Source organism: Trichogramma pretiosum, unplaced genomic scaffold, assembly GCF_000599845.2.
Source record: "Trichogramma pretiosum strain Unisexual culture from Peru unplaced genomic scaffold, Tpre_2.0 scaffold92, whole genome shotgun sequence".
Taxonomy (NCBI): Eukaryota; Metazoa; Arthropoda; class Insecta; order Hymenoptera; family Trichogrammatidae; genus Trichogramma; species Trichogramma pretiosum.
This window is the reverse complement of record NW_019641705.1, coordinates 30,104-46,987: the sequence shown is the minus strand read 5'-3', so window position 1 is coordinate 46,987 and position 16,884 is coordinate 30,104. Positions and strand designations below refer to the sequence as shown.

Genomic DNA, 16,884 nt, shown 5'->3' with positions numbered 1-16,884 from the left:
GTGGGGGTAAAATATGCAAAACGTGCCCTTGTGGTCTCTACCTTGGTAAACCTTGATTAGTTTTGTCTAACAACATTTTTTCTTAACGAAATGGTAGCTTGATAAAAAAATTGACTGAAAATTCATTATTTTTTATCTCATAAACTATTGAGTTTAAGGGGGGAAATGCACCTAAAATCTAAAAAAAAAAATTTTTTTTCATTGACTTTTTTGATAGGATTTTTCCTCGGCTTTCAAGTGCCGTGATCGGAATTTTAAAATTTTAACTGTACCGTGATGTACAGCTTATTTAGTACCGATACTTTTACGATTATTTAGAAAAAATGAATGAAACGACTCAAAGATATATCGTTGCAATTCTCTCATGAATCTCGAGACTTTCATAAGTCGGTAGCACCATCTATTGATACTCGTTTTATTCTTTGGTTCGAGTACATCTAGCAGAAATTTGTTTGTTTACATGGCTATAGGTGTACAGTAACGCCACCACTCGCAGCACGTGGGTTTCGGCATATCTTCTATCTCTCTCTGTTTCGTGCACGAGCCCTGATCAAATGTCAACAACAGTCTGCTGACTGCTTCTTGATTTTCAAATGGCTAAAAATTACATTTTTTTTAAAGTGAAAAAAGTATATGTAGAGTGCAATTATATATTTGCAACTCAACATAGTGTTTCATAATAAAGCTATGAAGAAGTTTCAATAGCTTGTTATAAAAATGTTACATTTTTAGCAGTTCTAATTCAAGAAATACAGAAGTACATATGTAAATTGACATATATATACATCAGTGATATGTATTTCACTGTACTTTATGTATGTGTATATGACTGTATCATATATATTATTGTATGTTGCATGTGATAAACAAGATTAATGATAATTGATCAACTTGTAGTGATTTATTTCCAAGTATTTAGTGATAAATGTTTTATGAATGTTAGTGAATAGGTAGAAGACTGGGTTCAAGTTCTAATGTGAGATTGTGCATATTTGTGTGAAAAGTTGATGTCGACATAATCAACTTAGTTACCAGTTTTCACATAAAACCCATATTAGCGTATACTAACATTTTAGTACAACTTATAAAATGTAGTGATAAAATTGGCGCATTTGGCTTTGTGTGGCTGTCTGGGATAATTGAACATTGTCCTTGTGGGTCCAATACGTTGAAAATTCGAATTACTGTTCTTTCTCGTCCAAAAAGTTTTAAGCAGCCTCAGTGACATGAGAGTATCATTATGACATATATTGATGTATTTTGGTTTTTTTCAACTCTTGGGCAATTACGTTTTATCTCAAAATTGCTTTGTTGCCGTAACTTTCCATGTAAACCGTTTGAGCAAATGAGCTGAAATATTCAGGGATTGTTCTACATGAGAATGGCTACAAGCACTTTCAAAGGTATTGGGACAAATGAGCACTTTTTTCAGGCTATGATGTAGCATAATCTGTCATTTTATCATATATATATTAATGAATAAATATGTATATGTGGCTGGCAAATTGTGTATAACTAATTAAAAAATCTGAAAGTGCTTGCGTTTGTAACCACACATCTAATGATTAAAATGAGACCCCAAGGACCATGATTGAACCATCGGTTCTAGCTGGATCCTACGGCACAGGGGTACTGTTCTAAGGACTGTGGGCTTGCTTTATCGAGGAGGGTTCTATCGTGACTGGGACCTCAATTTTCATATTCCAGAGTGAAAAACTTTGAAAAAAGAGCGAAGAAAACAGAGTTTTCTGTGTATATTCCAAAAAAATTTTTTTTCTTCATAATTAATAAATGTTTCATAAATGTAGGTTTAAGGTACCTTTCCCCCCTTAAAGAAAAAGTTTATACAACAAAAAAGTCTTACAACGGTTCAAGGAATACCCATAAATATTTTCAGAATTTTCCGAGACGATTTTTAATTTCCGGGAAATGTGGGAACATCCGGTTTCCCAAAGTCACGTCCAAAAACTCTTAAAAATATGAATATATTCCTTAAGCAATTCCAAGACGTTTTTGTCCTATGAACTTATTTCCTAAACTCAATATTTTTCAAAATAAAAAAAATAATTGTTGCGATGTTAGCAAAAAATATTTGCTAACAAATGTTAAAAAAAACTCAAGCACATGTTTTTTTTTTGACACCCAAAAAAAATAAAATAAAATCATCAAAATGATAAATAATGAAAAGAATAATTGATCCCAATTACTCTATTTGGTAAAGTTTACTTCGTGCATAAAAATATTGCACGCAGATTTCTCTCTTTGATTATTAAAAAAAAATTCTATTATATATACATGAGCCTATCATAAGGAACTTATATTAAATACGCTATTATATCTATATTATTCATTGAAAAAGCAAAAAAAGCTTCAACAGTTTAATTAAAACTATTCGTGTGTGGCTAAATTTTTGAAATAATTTATTTCGAACAATTTTTTGCATGAGTTTTATTGCTTCATATGGTTATAACGAGGTAATTTATTTGTAACTAATTAATTATTGGTCAAAAAGGACACGAGCGATGTCTGTCTCCACTCAGCATTTTTCAAAAAAGAGTAATCTGCATTATTTACTCGTACGAAAAGAGTAATTCGCACACATTACCTTTTTAAGTTCTAGCGTTCAAGTAAAAAGAGTAATCTGTGCGACTTTCTTTTTTCAAAAGAGTATCCTGCTTACATTACTCTTTTGCGGTTCGAAAGTTACTCTATTGGGTTTAAAGTGATAATTAGGGCTGTGCGAGTACTCGAAAAAACTCGACTCGAATTTTTTCCTCGAGTTCAAGTCGAGTACTGAATTTTTTTCGGGTACTCGCGTTTTTTTCGAATAATCAAGTTTTTCGAGTACTCGCAATATATTTAAGTTTTAAGTAAATAAATGATGAATTAATAGTCTCTAGACCACCTCCCTTTGTGTGTTCATGATTATAAGTGTGATATTCGCAGTGGATTGGATTGGAAGAAGAAAATAATTTAATAGTACCATACCTCATCACACTTTGAAGTACGTACACACAAAGGGAGGGGTCTAGAGACTGTTAATTCATCAGTTATTTACTTAAAACTTAATTATATTGCGAGTACTCAAAATACTCGATTACTCGAAAAAATTCGAGTACCCGAAAAAACTTGAGTACTCGAAAAAAACTCGAGTACTCGAAACAACTAGATTACTCAAATTTTTCCGACTCGACTCGAACTCGGCGAGTAAGACTCGAAAACTCGGGTACTCGTACAGCCCTCGTGAAAATTAATGAGTGAATTTAAGTGAACCATAATATATGTAATATCAAGTATTTTTCGGTGAAAAATTGAAGTGTTCGAAATTATTTATACAGTTTTAAGTAAATTATCTTTTATTTCGCTGTAACTAAAAACTATATGGATATTATTAAAAAAAAAGTATTATATTCAAAATAAGGTACATAATAGGCAGCCGAGTTCTTTACTAAAGAAAATTATTTCAGTTCTTAAAAGGTAGTGAAGCAAGAGAGAAATAGTGACGTAGGGGGAACGTAGAAATGACGTAGAAATAGTAAGAAATAAAGGTAAGAAGACCAAGAGCTAATACCAATGAAGTACCCTAAGTTTCATTCAATTTCCGAAAGTTTCGACTCTTGGTCTAAAGCGATGCCGTAGAAGTAGTAGAGTGACATGGTCCTTTCTATTTCAATACCAAAATCTACTTTATTACGTCATCGCACAGTGCCAAGCAGACTATGAGTCCATTCCCGTTGCAGTAGCAATACTGCTGATTCTGCTGCTATCTTGACTTAAACTGTTTGAGTTACGACTTTGCTGGATTATCAAGGAATTCAGTGTTCTCTCAAATAACACACCGTAAAAGGGAGAAGAAAAGGCTCAGGATGAGAGGAAGAGAGAAAGAAGAATCAGTAGCAGTCTGTGGCTTTTACAAAGAGAATACTTCAAAACAAAGTTCACTTTTCTTATCATTCTGATTTTTATTTTGAATAGTAAACAGAAAATGCTGTCATTTATGACTTTTCTTTATTCTGGTTGTATAAAAAATCACTTTTTCGTTGAATCTATCGTAACTAATTTAGGAATTATTTTAAGGGGACTGCCAGGTGTTAACCCATTAACGACCAAAATGCTTGATTTTTTTGTTGGTTTTTCGCAGCAGTTTTAGGCCTGAAAAAATTTCGCATGGACCTATTTCGATGTAAAATTTAATGCCTTTTCAGAAACTAAGCTCAAAATTTAGAAAATCTGGAAAATCGATTTAAAAAAAAAATAAATTCATATATGTATGTATATTCGGGTGTCCGTTATTTCCCGACTTTTATATATTGCATCCCCCCCCCCCACCTAGATGTCTTCTATTTGATTAGACAATGAGAAAGCCGGTATATAGAGTTCGAAAAAATGATTTTAAGGTGGCCAGAATTCGTCCAAAAACCACGATTTTTGCTACTTAATTGTTCATAACTTTTGACCTGTTTGAGTCTCCAACTTGAAATTTTATACAGACCTTCGTTATTAGATTACCTATCGATCGAGATATCTAAGAATAAAATGGTAAGGGGCATACTTGCCGAACAATTCAGTTAACTTTAAAGTCAATTTTCTCCATGAAAATTAACTTTTTTCGAAAAACTGATACCACCATTGGAAAGAACAGATAAAAATCTATCGGAATGCATTTGCGCAATATTTTTTCAGACATAATTGTGCCAGCCACGGCGAGTTAGAAAAGTTGCGATACATTAAAAAATACCCCGCTCGAGCGCACTGTATGGTCGAGCGTGGAATACGTCATATGTGGCATTTCACGTCGACTCTCCCAGTGCCGCACAGCGCGTCATTATTTAGTCTAATCGCTACATTTATAATTTGCTATGAAAGTATCTAAATGCACCTACAAGAAAAAAATAACCCAACATTTCGATGGAATATCGCCTCAGCTTTCCTAAAGTCAGATTTCCCGAAATTTTTCGCTTTACCCGGGAAAATCGCTAGAAAAATATTGAGTCGATTATCTCAAAAACTTCATTTTTTAGATTTTTCCTGATAGTCTAGATAGAAAGATTAGATATTTTCCATCGATATAGACAATGTCCAGAGAGGCGTTTTTTGATATTAGTGAGATATTGCGAGAGAAATAAGAAAAAACGTGGTTTTAGCGCGCCCTGCGCCGGCCGGGCATGCAAAAACCGCGAAATTTTTCGGGAAATCCGATCTGACTTTCGGAAAGCTGAGGCGATTTTTCATCAAAATATTGGGTTACTTTTTTCTTCTAGTTGCATTTAGGTACTTTTATAGTGAGTTACAAATTTAGTGATTCGACTAAATAATGCCGCGTCGCGCTATGCGGCACTGGGAGAGTTGCCGTGAAATGACACTTATAGGGCTTCCGGAATTTTTATAAAGTCATACATGAGCGATATTTTACAAAGTAGAATTGTAGGATATAGTTTTTATCATGAAATGCAGGCTAAACATCGATTTCGAAAACCAGTTCCCGCAGAAGTGGACTTATCTACGAATATCTACTAAGCGGGGAAAGGGCTAACGAGATAAGTCCATATTTTCTGCAATGCAACCACACTTTTAATTTAATAGATGTACGGGTCAAAAGATACTTCATAGTAGGTAAAAATACCATAGGTACAGATCTTTAGTCGTCCGCGTCTAGCTAGGCACTCGTGCGCAACTTAAAACGTGTTTGTCTCGAAAATACGAAAAATGGAGTTATCCGGTTAGCCCTTTCAACCACAGATGTACTTTACTTAAACAGCCTCTGCGGTATAAATTAATCTATCGAGTTAGCACTCAAATACATACAACCATATAAAATAGGGTGGCACTTGTTTACCAAGTTCAATGGAATATTGCCCTCATGATTTTATTAATTCCCTTGATCTTAAAAATGACAAATCTAGCTACAACCTTGGAAAAGTCCATACGATCGAGCACTAGCTAGGAGTGCCACATTCTAAATTCAAAAGTATTCTCAAAAAATTCTGTAAAAATTCATAAAGATTAATCAACTGATTCTAAGACGTTTTTGTTCTTTGCATTTTTTCGTTTAAGTACTTCTATTTCGAGATAGGAAATGGCAACATTTAAAAACGTTGTTTTTCTTTGAACTCTAATTTTTTCCTCTAATTATCACTCAAGTTTATTTTATTTTACTTATAAATTACTTCTAAAAAATTGGTTTTTATTGTTACATATTAATAAACTTGAAATTACGAAGTTTCGTATCGGTTTCATCAGAATTTTTGTCATGGTATAAGAATGTCTAATTATTTTTTTGCACTAAAAGCACGATGCATAATCGATAATTAATTATGCTCTGCTCATTGACGTAGAGAGAAATGCACATGCGCATGACTTTTTCTCGTCTCTTCAGCTGCATCTGACGCGTTCATCAAAAAGCAAATTTATGAATCATGTGTGCGCTAATGTATTGGAAGGCCCGCAAGACTGCACATTGCAAAGCAACATTATACAGGCACGTATTCAAAGACACCAACTATGAGTGAAATGAAAAAATGTATCGGAGTAAAAGCTTTGCACATATCGTCTATTTATGATCTACCCTTTCACGATGTTTGCGGTAGCTGATGTTACTGATGTTGTTACCTCAATTTTTACTGAATTAAAAGTAATATTCAATAAATATACTTTGTTGGAAAAAAATGTTCAATTAACTAAATTTTTTTCTCTCATAAAATGATTCTTTTAACTAATAAACAAATTATAAATTACGCACCTCTCACTGAAGCACATGGAATTGTTATTATTGCAGAGTAATAGTTTTTTTATGTTTATTGAATTCAACAGCAATCTCATAAATTGCATGACACATAAAGTCAAGATCAGAATTTTAAGTTCAGAATATTATCACTCTAAAACTTATAAAGATATTTAATATAAAATTAATAAGAAAAGCAAAAGTAATATCCAAAACTGACGAAGGTTGAATTTTTTCCATTGCCGTAGATTATATTTTTATGTATTTAAAGCAAAAATAAATGTGTGTGGGAGGGCATACGAGTATTACTATATAGAAGCAGTACGTATGCGTGCACATATACACATAAACGAATGGGATGAAGTTGGAAGACGTGTGCAGTGAAGCGCGGATGAAGGGCTCAGACGACGCGCATTGGAGTTAACCTACTTCTATATTTTAGCCCGTTTGTCACCCTCTCTTTTCCTCTATCTCTCTCTTTCTCCCTCCCTCTTCCACTCTCTCTCTCTCTCTCTCTCTCTATATCTCTCTCTCTTTTTTTTTCTCTCTATTTGTCTATATCTTTTCAACGCTGAATGTACAAAATCTAAATTTGCAACATGACATGCAAGCTACTTAAGTATAATTAGCGAATTTTTCGATTTACGGAGGCCTTTATTGTTAAACATGTATAAAAGCATAAAAAGAAAGATAGTTTTTAAATTGGAAAAAAATGTACCTGTTAAAAAGTTTTGATGAAAGGAAGAAAGAACAAGAAATGAAAAATTGTGTGTAGAGCGAGAAAGATAGGGAGAAGACGATTAGAAAAGAGGGTGTTATTTAATGTTATATACATGGTTGATTCTCCTGAAATCTGCTTTTTCGGGTATAGAAAATGAAAAATGGTGAACATTTTTTTTCATATTGAACGGCGCAAACTAGTTTACCCTTTTTTGAACCATAAAATATGAATAATCATTGAATCTAGGGCCTTGAGATTTCGTTTTACGAAAACTAGCTTTATGCTTAAAATGGACCATTTTCGGTTACGGAAGTGACACACACAGAGGTGACAAATCGCTGCTTTGATCAACTAAGTATGAAAAAGAAAAGCACACAATTTTCCGTACAACCCGAAATTCGGTCATGAAAAACGAGTTTTTTGACGGGGCGAACGGTTAAAAAGAATGACCATAGCTCAAGATATTCATATCCACGAAGGTGACAGTTTTTTTGAAACACGTGAATTTTCCAATAGAATAATGCATAGCTGAAATGTAACATTTGAACTCGCAACCTACTCTAATCGAAAGTTTAGTCATAATACTTGACAGTTATGTCGCCAGGGTCATCAAAAATGAGTTAGCGGCTAAAACTAGGCGGTATATTTGAAATTATTCAGAAGCATGATTAAAATCCGAGACATTTTCAAATTTTGCGGGAAATTTTTTAAAAACATTTTTTAAGCCCTATGATCAGACTTAAACTTTACTTTGGATGTATAGAACTTGGTCTCGTAGTTTTTATAGGGCTAGGTGCTTATGAGAATGCCATGGCATATGCAAATAGAGTTGATTTTGAGATCTAGACATGCCACGGAGGTGACATTTGGCATGTACATCTCCCCGGCAAATGTAAGTGTCACTAAAAAATTGAAATATTTATGTCCAATCAGAAAGAATACAATAATATCGAATGAACGACCGATCCAGATTTGGCTTATCTTCACTAGTTTAAGTACATGGCATGTAGACATGCAAAAAGCAGATTTCGGGAGAATCAACCATATGTGTGAGTAAATTGCAAGGCCTCTTCTTATACAAATATAGGTAAAAACGCGAATAATGCCCAAGCGCCCCGCGCGGACAGCAAAAACGGCCAGATTGCTCAGTTTTCAACTCGCTCGCAAAGGGTTAAATAAAATTCAGAAAAATAAACCATCAAAGGTTTTCAATTGGTTTTTACCTTAGCTTTCTACCGGTGAAGATCAAAAATGCAAAAATATGCCTCTATAACCTCAAAAAATGGGTTTGAAGATAAAACACGTTGTAACTTCCAGAGTTCAACAGCGATTGACTTTCTGAGCAGCTAGATCGAAAGATTTCGCGATTTTACATAAGAAATGACTCCAAAAAAAAGGAACTTTTTCGATTTTCTCGAGCGGCGAAAAGAGGAGGAGCGCGTAGTCGGCCGTTTTCGAGCGCCGTGGCCTATTTTTTCGTTTCATTTTACGTTTCTTCACCATTCACGCGTTAGGCTGTAGTCATAAAAATTAACAAATACATATTTTTTGTGTATTTTTTTTATCTTTCTAATGTTGCAATTAGTTTTTGGAAAATTGACTTTGTTTGGCGAATAAAACGAAAATAATGAAACTATTAATCAAAAAAGTTAATTTATTTGTTTAAAAGAGCCAATTTTCCAAAAAATAATTACACCATTGAAAAGACGAAGAAAATATAAATAAAAACCATGTATTTGTTTATTTTTATGGCAAAAGCCTAACGCGTGAAAGGTAAAGAAATGTAAAATGTAGAGAAAAAACAGGCCGCGGCGCTCGAAAACGGCCGACCGCTCGCTCTTTCTGTTTTCACGGTTTGAGAAAATCGAAAAAGTTCCTCTTCTTTACAGTCATTTCTTATGTAAAATCGCGAGATCTTTCGATCTAGCTACTCAGAAAGTCAATTGAACTCTGGAAGTTACAACGTGTTTTATCTTCAAGCCCATTTTTTGAGTTTATAGAGGCATATTTTTGCACTTTCGACCTCACCAGTAGAAAGCTGAGGTAAAAAATTATCGAAAACCTATGTTGATTCATTTTTCTGAATTTTATTTAACCCTTTGCGAGCGAGTTGAAAACTGAGCAATCTGGCCGTTTTCACTTCCTGCGCGTGGCGCTGGGGCATTGTTCGCGTTTTTACCCATATAGGAGAAATCGCTTATTATGTCCACGGATAATATGGCAAAAACCTTCGAAATGTAGGTAAAATAAGACGGTAATTATGGACATTCTATCGATTAATGTGAACAAACATACTTCCGAACGAATAACATTTTCAATTTCATCAATAAGTCAATGCCAATAAGTTGCTAACCCTTGACAAATTATTATTAAAAAGAAGTGATCTAGAACATTCTACAAATTTATAATAAAAATCGAGGTATAAAAAGAAAAACTTCGAAAAAAAAGTTTAAAAAATGGTTTATGAGTGCTGCGATAAAGACACAAGAGTAAAAATGGTCTTATTATGAAACAAAAAGCGAGGAATTAGCCAAAAAACTTGGCAAACTAGAGTTTACAATTTAAGGTGTGAAATTTGATGGAGATAATTTTTTGATTTACTATTTTCATTATTACTAGAATTAAGCGTCTAAATAAAATTAGCGACATTATTTTTATGTACCATTTTTGAATAAATTGTATCCACCGTATATTATGGCCAGCTACTTAATGTGGCAAAAATCCTTAGTCCCGACGTGGAAATAATAAGCGGATTCCACTGTATTTATTATTATATGGTGTTACAAATGGCTACATAATAATTTCATTATTTTTTCGCACCACCACAAGTGCACGATTTTATTTGAATACTGTATTATTTTGACGTTCAATTTTAAGCATTCCTAAATCAAAATAATTCCTATGCGTTATAGATAAAATTCATCAATTTTTTCATGAATTGAATTAGTTTTGTCTCTCTCTCTCTCTCTCTCTCTCTCTCTCTCTCTCTCTCTCTCTCTCTCTGTCTCTCATTCACAGCATATTCATATGGGATATATCACGTCAACTGTCGCCTCTTCTTGGATCAGAGTTGGAATTTGAATTTTCATATTTTATTCTGCTTCCCAATGGTGAATATGAAAAAATTATTGAAACATGATTTTTTATGTAAAATTTGATGAGGAATTCAAATTTGATATCAAAAATCATATTCATAACCTGAAAATCCCTAAATTACCAAAAATCAGTCTCAAGGCCAAAAATAAAGATTTTCGTATCCAGCGATTAGGCCAATATTGTAATATGTTCATCGATACATCAAATTACAACTTTTGATCAATTTTGTTCATCGGCAGAATAACAGACTTCATTATTGAGCATCATATGAGTCAAGAATCAAGGAAAATTTAAGAAAAAACATGTTTTATTGACTCATATGATGCTCAATAATGAAGTCTTTTTGTCTGCCGATGACCATAATTTATCAGAAGTTGTATTTTGATGTATCGATCAACATATTACAATGTTGGCCATACCGCTGAATACGAACATGTTTATTTTTGGCTTTGAGACTGATTGTTAATAATTTAGGGATATGGAGGTTATGAATATGATTTTTGACATCAAATTTTAAATAAAAAATCATGTTTCAATAATTTTTTCATATTCACCCTTGGGAAGCAGAATAAAATATGAAAAATCAAATTCCAACTTTGATCCAAGAGGGTGGGATAGTTGACGTGATACAGCCCATATACATAAACATAAAAAAAGCTTATCCATAAATATTCCATATGGCAGTTTAAAAGAAAAAAACGATTTTAAAATTATTCGGGTGGGATCAGGCACGCCATCTCTCTGTTTCTCTTTCACTCTCAATTGGGGAATATCACCAGTTTTCACATAGTGGAACTCCTCCCTCTCACTCAATGCTTGAAAACCCCGAAAAATACTATTTTATTGCAACAAATATTCTAAGGCTATGTCAGGATTCGAAAGATGATTGGGAGTGGTGAGGGATGATTGGACCTCAGAGAACATTATTTATTGTATAAAAGCGGTAAATTTTGTTGCTAAACCTCAATAATTAATTCAAGTCACGTGAGAACCTTTTCACGTGTATCCTGTACTCGGTACATGAAAACTTAGTCACATAAGATTGTGAAATTAGATTTGTTGCATTTGTCTCAGAATAGTTTTTCATGTCAGTTATCATTACTAGTTAAGATTATAAAAATAGAGATCCTTAAGGAAATGGCGAAGCAAGACTGAAAAATAAATTTTTGAATCTAATTTTTGCAACATGTATCAAATATTTTTCTACATACTTTACAGTGACCTACAATATATGAAAAATACTGTCACCTTTGAATTATTTTGAGAAGTATTCAGTAGTAGTTGCAGAAAAAGTCATTGAAAATTCGATTTTTAGTCTTGCTTTGCTATTTCCTTGACTAAAAACACAATCCACTCACGAATTCTTGCTCATTTATGTTTTCTCGTGGTTTGTTGCACGTACACTCGACTCAGCGCGCTCAAAAACCACGTTTTTTCTTCTTTTCCTCGCTATATCTCGCTAAAATTAGAATATCCTCTCTAGAAAATGTCTATATCGATGAGAAATTTCCTGATCTTTCGATATTGTCTATTTAAAATTTTTAAATATGAAGTTCAAGAAAATCATGCATTAGTTTTTTCTCTGGGTGCATTTATGAGTGCCTAACAAAGCCAACTGTTTTTACGAGTTTTTTTTAAAGATAATCATTATAGAACGGTTAAAATTTGATTACTATCTTATTTTTACTTACTAAATTTTACTCAAGATTTTACTCTAGCCACAATTTTAAAATGAAACAAGTGAGTAATTCAATGAAAGGAAATAAAATAAAGTGAAAAGAAAAGTGAGGAATTAAAAAATTTGCAAGCAAGAGTGAAAGCGAGAGAAAGGGAAACAGAGAAAAGCAGATACAAAGACAGATAAACAGACGGACAGAAAAAGAAAAACAGAAGAAGATTTGAGTTCTTCATAAATACGGTATGCGTTTTGAAAATCTCATAAGTTTACAGATCTTTACTATAGGGTTCTCATTATCACAATCAAGCGTCATCACACTAGGTATACTCGCAGTCACTATGCTTATATTGAACAACCCTGTTGCTCTTTTTTATCTAGCTCGGAAAAAATAAGAGTTGAAAGTAATTATGGCCAAATATTAGACGGCTGTGGTGACTTAGAAAGAAAAAGAAACCATAATATTTTTATGTCATTAACGGGTAACACCACTCTAGGATTTTGGAAAATTGCTCAAATTTACGAATTTTTTGTGGGGGCCACGATGAATACTTTAATTTGAGACTTTGAGGACTAATAAAACACGCAATGAACTATAAGAAAAAATGTTATTGTTAGTTTTAGGCACAAATGGCGAAGATATCACAATTTTACAAAATAGCGATTTTTTGACTGGCGGAAATTTTTCTCGACTTCTGTGGCATCTAGAACAAAATTTCAAAACAGGTCTTAAAGTTAAATGCTTTTTCTAGGGAAGTACGTAGGATTTTAGCTCAAAAGTGAAAATTGTGAAAACTGCGTGTTTCTAAAAAAAAATTTCAAAAATTCAAGAAAATTTCCTCCGAATATTGTTTATAAAAATTGAAATAATTAACTTATCGAAAAAATCCTACGTACTTCCCTTAGTAATCTTATTTTAAAGCTTCAGTTCAAATTTCAGCTCACTCAATCGGTTCAATATTTTTCTAGATATCGTTCCGCCAGTGCCGAAAAATGTTGTTTCGAGAAAAACGCGTTTAAAGTTTTTTTGATACGAAATTCATACAAAACCTATGTATTACCTTTAATCAGCGATCCCTGCCCCATACAGTTGGCCTTCTATAGCAACCTCTACAGGTCGGTGTACATATTTAAAGCTACTTTTCACTCGTACGATAATGTACTTACATGAAATTTTAGCGGCAGTGATTGAATAGAAAAAATACTAAATTTATTAAAATTCGCTGATTTTGCGAAGATATGTTCGTAAAGACCCTTCCACTCATATTAAAAAATAAGCATCTTATAACTTCGTCTCCCCTATAAAACTAATTTGGCATTATTCTACATACCCCAAGGGAACTTTTTATGCAAAAAAAAAAAATAGTTTTTTTGAAAATCCTAGAGTGGTGTTACCCCTTAAAAAGTTTTATGTGATCTATTATATAAGCAAAAGCCGTTCTAAGACAAACTAATGTTTGTTGACTCATCAAAGTTGATAGTTGCAGCAAGTTTTAAAGGTAAGTACAGAATAAAAATAAAGCGTCAGCAAAGCGTAATTTCATGTTTCGAATCTTCAAAGTGCTATGAAATTAAATGAAGTATATTTTAGGACATCGACGTTTTTAAACATTTTCACAAGGTGAAAAAAAAATTATCTGGATACTTGTTAGAATTTGAAGTGGCATACTATCAAATGATTTGAAAATCAGAGAGACCGTAGTTTGAATTCGAATGATAATAATCAATGAGAGTAAGTTAATTAAGGAATGTACGCTATTTTAGAAGTTTCTACAGGTTCTGAATTGGCCAAATTAATTATTGACAACTACGGCTAATAGTTTTGTTGTGGGACTTTGATTGCCAGTCAAAACTTTCGTAAACTGATAACATAACTGGTGCAGTTATGCTGTGCAATCAGCTTAGTATACCGGGACGCATTTCTAATCGGTAAAACAACAAATTATCGTGCTTGAGCTGAGCAGATGAACAAAATTGAAAGTTTTTGTGAACAGTTCGTCATTGATTTTTTCACTAAAAAGCTATTTTATGTTTGGAAATTGAAAAACTGCATGAAACACCCATTGGAATGAAACTGAAATCAAGTAACAAAATGCGTATTAAAATGACAGAGAGTCAGATTCTTTTAATGCTTCATTCGTTTTCAAGTAAAACTATAGAAGTTTGACGGTGAAACAATTAAGCAATAGCATGGTTCCTTGATCAAAGGTGAATAGCCGAAATTCAATGCATGTGTCATTAGTCTAGATAACGAGAAACGGACATCGCTGTGCATACCTTACTCTGGACAGTGGCAGCATTGTTGCATACAATGAATTAGCGAGTTGGCATAAAATCGTAAGTTCATACCACTTTCCACGTGTATAACGAAGTTTCCGAATTATGATATTGCTTTTAACACAGAAAGTCGAAAAAGTGTTCCATTCCAGAATAGCAAATAATGAAAAAATTGTCGAACCATTTGACGTAGAAAAAGTTTTTTCTCACTTTCTTCCTTTATCTTTGAAAACAAATTATTTTCCAAATGCATAAAACTTCGAATTTAAAAGTATTATTTTCAACTAAAGTCGCCATTCATTCTTCTAGCATCGCTAAGCATACGCGCTTCATTTTACTACTGACTTACGTACTTCTTGTCATTGGGCGGGCAAAAATACTTTTCTTATTCTCTGAGTCACGAAACAAGTGGTAGTGCTCGCACATTATATGTATATACATATCAACACTCAGAACAGAAAATTGCAGAATAATAATAACAACCAGAGCCAGAAAGAGCGGATGTATATTGATGATACAAACAACAGCTAAAAAGAAGCACACATTGAACAATAACACCACACTTTTTTATTTCTTTTTCTTGTTACTTCTCCTGTACAGCAAGAAAAATCAACAAGATTTACCATTGATGAAACAAAAACACACTATAAAGCACAATGGTGTAGAGAAGTACGCAGAACACTTGTAAATATAGACTTCATGCTATTAACATCCAACGATGTTACTGTTTCGATTATCCTCATATCTCATATAATCATATATATGTTTGCACATATATTTATACACATTCAAAGAGATGGATGTTGCAGATCATTATAGATACACAAATAAAGTGAATGTATATTGGATAATTGGAGTAATAAGATGGTGGTTTTTTATAGGTAGCAACAATATTTTTTAAGTAGTTGAAGTTTTGAATTTTGTTGTTTCGTTGATATTGTTGATGCAGGTGAAATATGGATGGATGACAAAAAACACGGTACAAGTACCTTCTCGGATGTGATGAGCGGTGTGATGTACGTAGTGACCGCCGTCTTGTCAAATTTTTGCTGGCAGATTACACAGAATAATTTCAGGAGCGAACTTGCCAAGCACTCCTTGATTAAAGCTGCAACAACAGATCAGCGATAGACACTGTTTACCTGTTGAACTTTTGGCTCACACTTGACAATCTTCTACTAATTGCAGTAAGGTACTTCACTTTATAAATTAGCTAAGCCACGGCTGCTCACTAAACAGGATATGAATTAATCTTTTACGTTCACTCGCGAAAAAATTTGCTTGTTACAGCTTTTTCGTTATTAACTCGTTAATGAAAAAATTTCAAAAAACTGCTTTGAATGATTACAGGTATATTCTGATGACTGTTGCATATAGCTGTTTGTCAATAACGCCTCCTTCAATCATATCTGTAGGCTGAGAATCTAGGAGTTCCACGCAGACGTAGAAATGAATATCTTATGTAATTATAATTTATACTGCAAACTTGTTGACCGTTTATCTTCCTTCTATGATTTGCACTCTCACACTATTTACTACAGGATGTGAATATTTCTTGGCCCTTCAATATAAGCACATATATCACATACATGCGTCTAAACTGTTTACATATATATTTATATATAGGTATGTTATATATAAATATATATGTGAGTTTGTGTGTATGTGTGTGTTTGTGTATGTGCGCGCGCGTGTGCGTGTGCGTGTGCGTGTGTGTGTAAGTATGTGTGTGTTTACAAATAAATGTGCGTAAGTTGCACGTTTATGGGTAAAGATTTGACGGCACAGTAATATGGATTAAAGTAGCGCGCGCGATATTGGTGGTAGTAGAAGAGGAAACTGCTGGTGATTACTACCAGGCGAGAGAGGAAGAGAGGAAAAGAGGGAGAGAGAGAGAGAGAGAAAGAGATAGAGAGACAGAAAGCACTATACACACACGGATTCGCGACTCGATGGTCTAGGCTCTGATGCCGAGAACGGAATGGGGCGCGCGCCAGTGGTGTCCCGGGCCAAAGCCGCGCCGCCGCCGTTCTTGCCACCGCCACCACTGTCGAGCGTTCTCTCGCCGCACGCTGCGCGCGCACTCGTACAGCTAGAAGCACAGAACACTAGCAGTAAGGGCTTGATATCGCTGCTGCCACCGCCGCTGCCGTCGTCGTCGTCGTTGCCGTCGTCTCGTCGAGCGTCTCGACGGCGGCCGTCACGTCGGGGTGCTGCTTCGCATCGCAAGTTATGCGCCCAAGCGCCCCTCTCCAACCCCTTCTCACTGCAGGAGTGCTCCGCCAATGACTCGAATGCGAGGACATTGGAAGCATCACTTTCGCGGATGCACGCGTACCGGAAGGACACACGCTTTTGCACACACACACACACACACACACACACACACACACA

The 16,884-nt window shown here is 34.2% G+C and overlaps 1 protein-coding gene across 3 annotated transcripts in view; it reads right to left on the bottom strand.

Moving 5' to 3' along the window:
* Positions 1 to 16,509, bottom strand: part of LOC106649717 (RNA-binding protein Musashi homolog Rbp6) — a 162,927-nt gene extending 146,418 nt beyond the window's left edge. The window contains exons 1-2 of one of the 3 annotated variants that reach the window (XM_023462926.1): positions 16,429 to 16,509; positions 15,480 to 16,051 (exon numbers count right to left, since the gene is read on the bottom strand). The gene's annotated coding sequence lies outside the window, so the exon portion shown is untranslated. Of the gene's footprint in view, positions 1 to 15,479; positions 16,163 to 16,426 lie in introns of those variants that run through there. The other 2 variants (XM_023462925.1, XM_023462924.1) reach the window with 2 other exon arrangements.
* Positions 16,510 to 16,884: the final 375 nt, after the last annotated feature.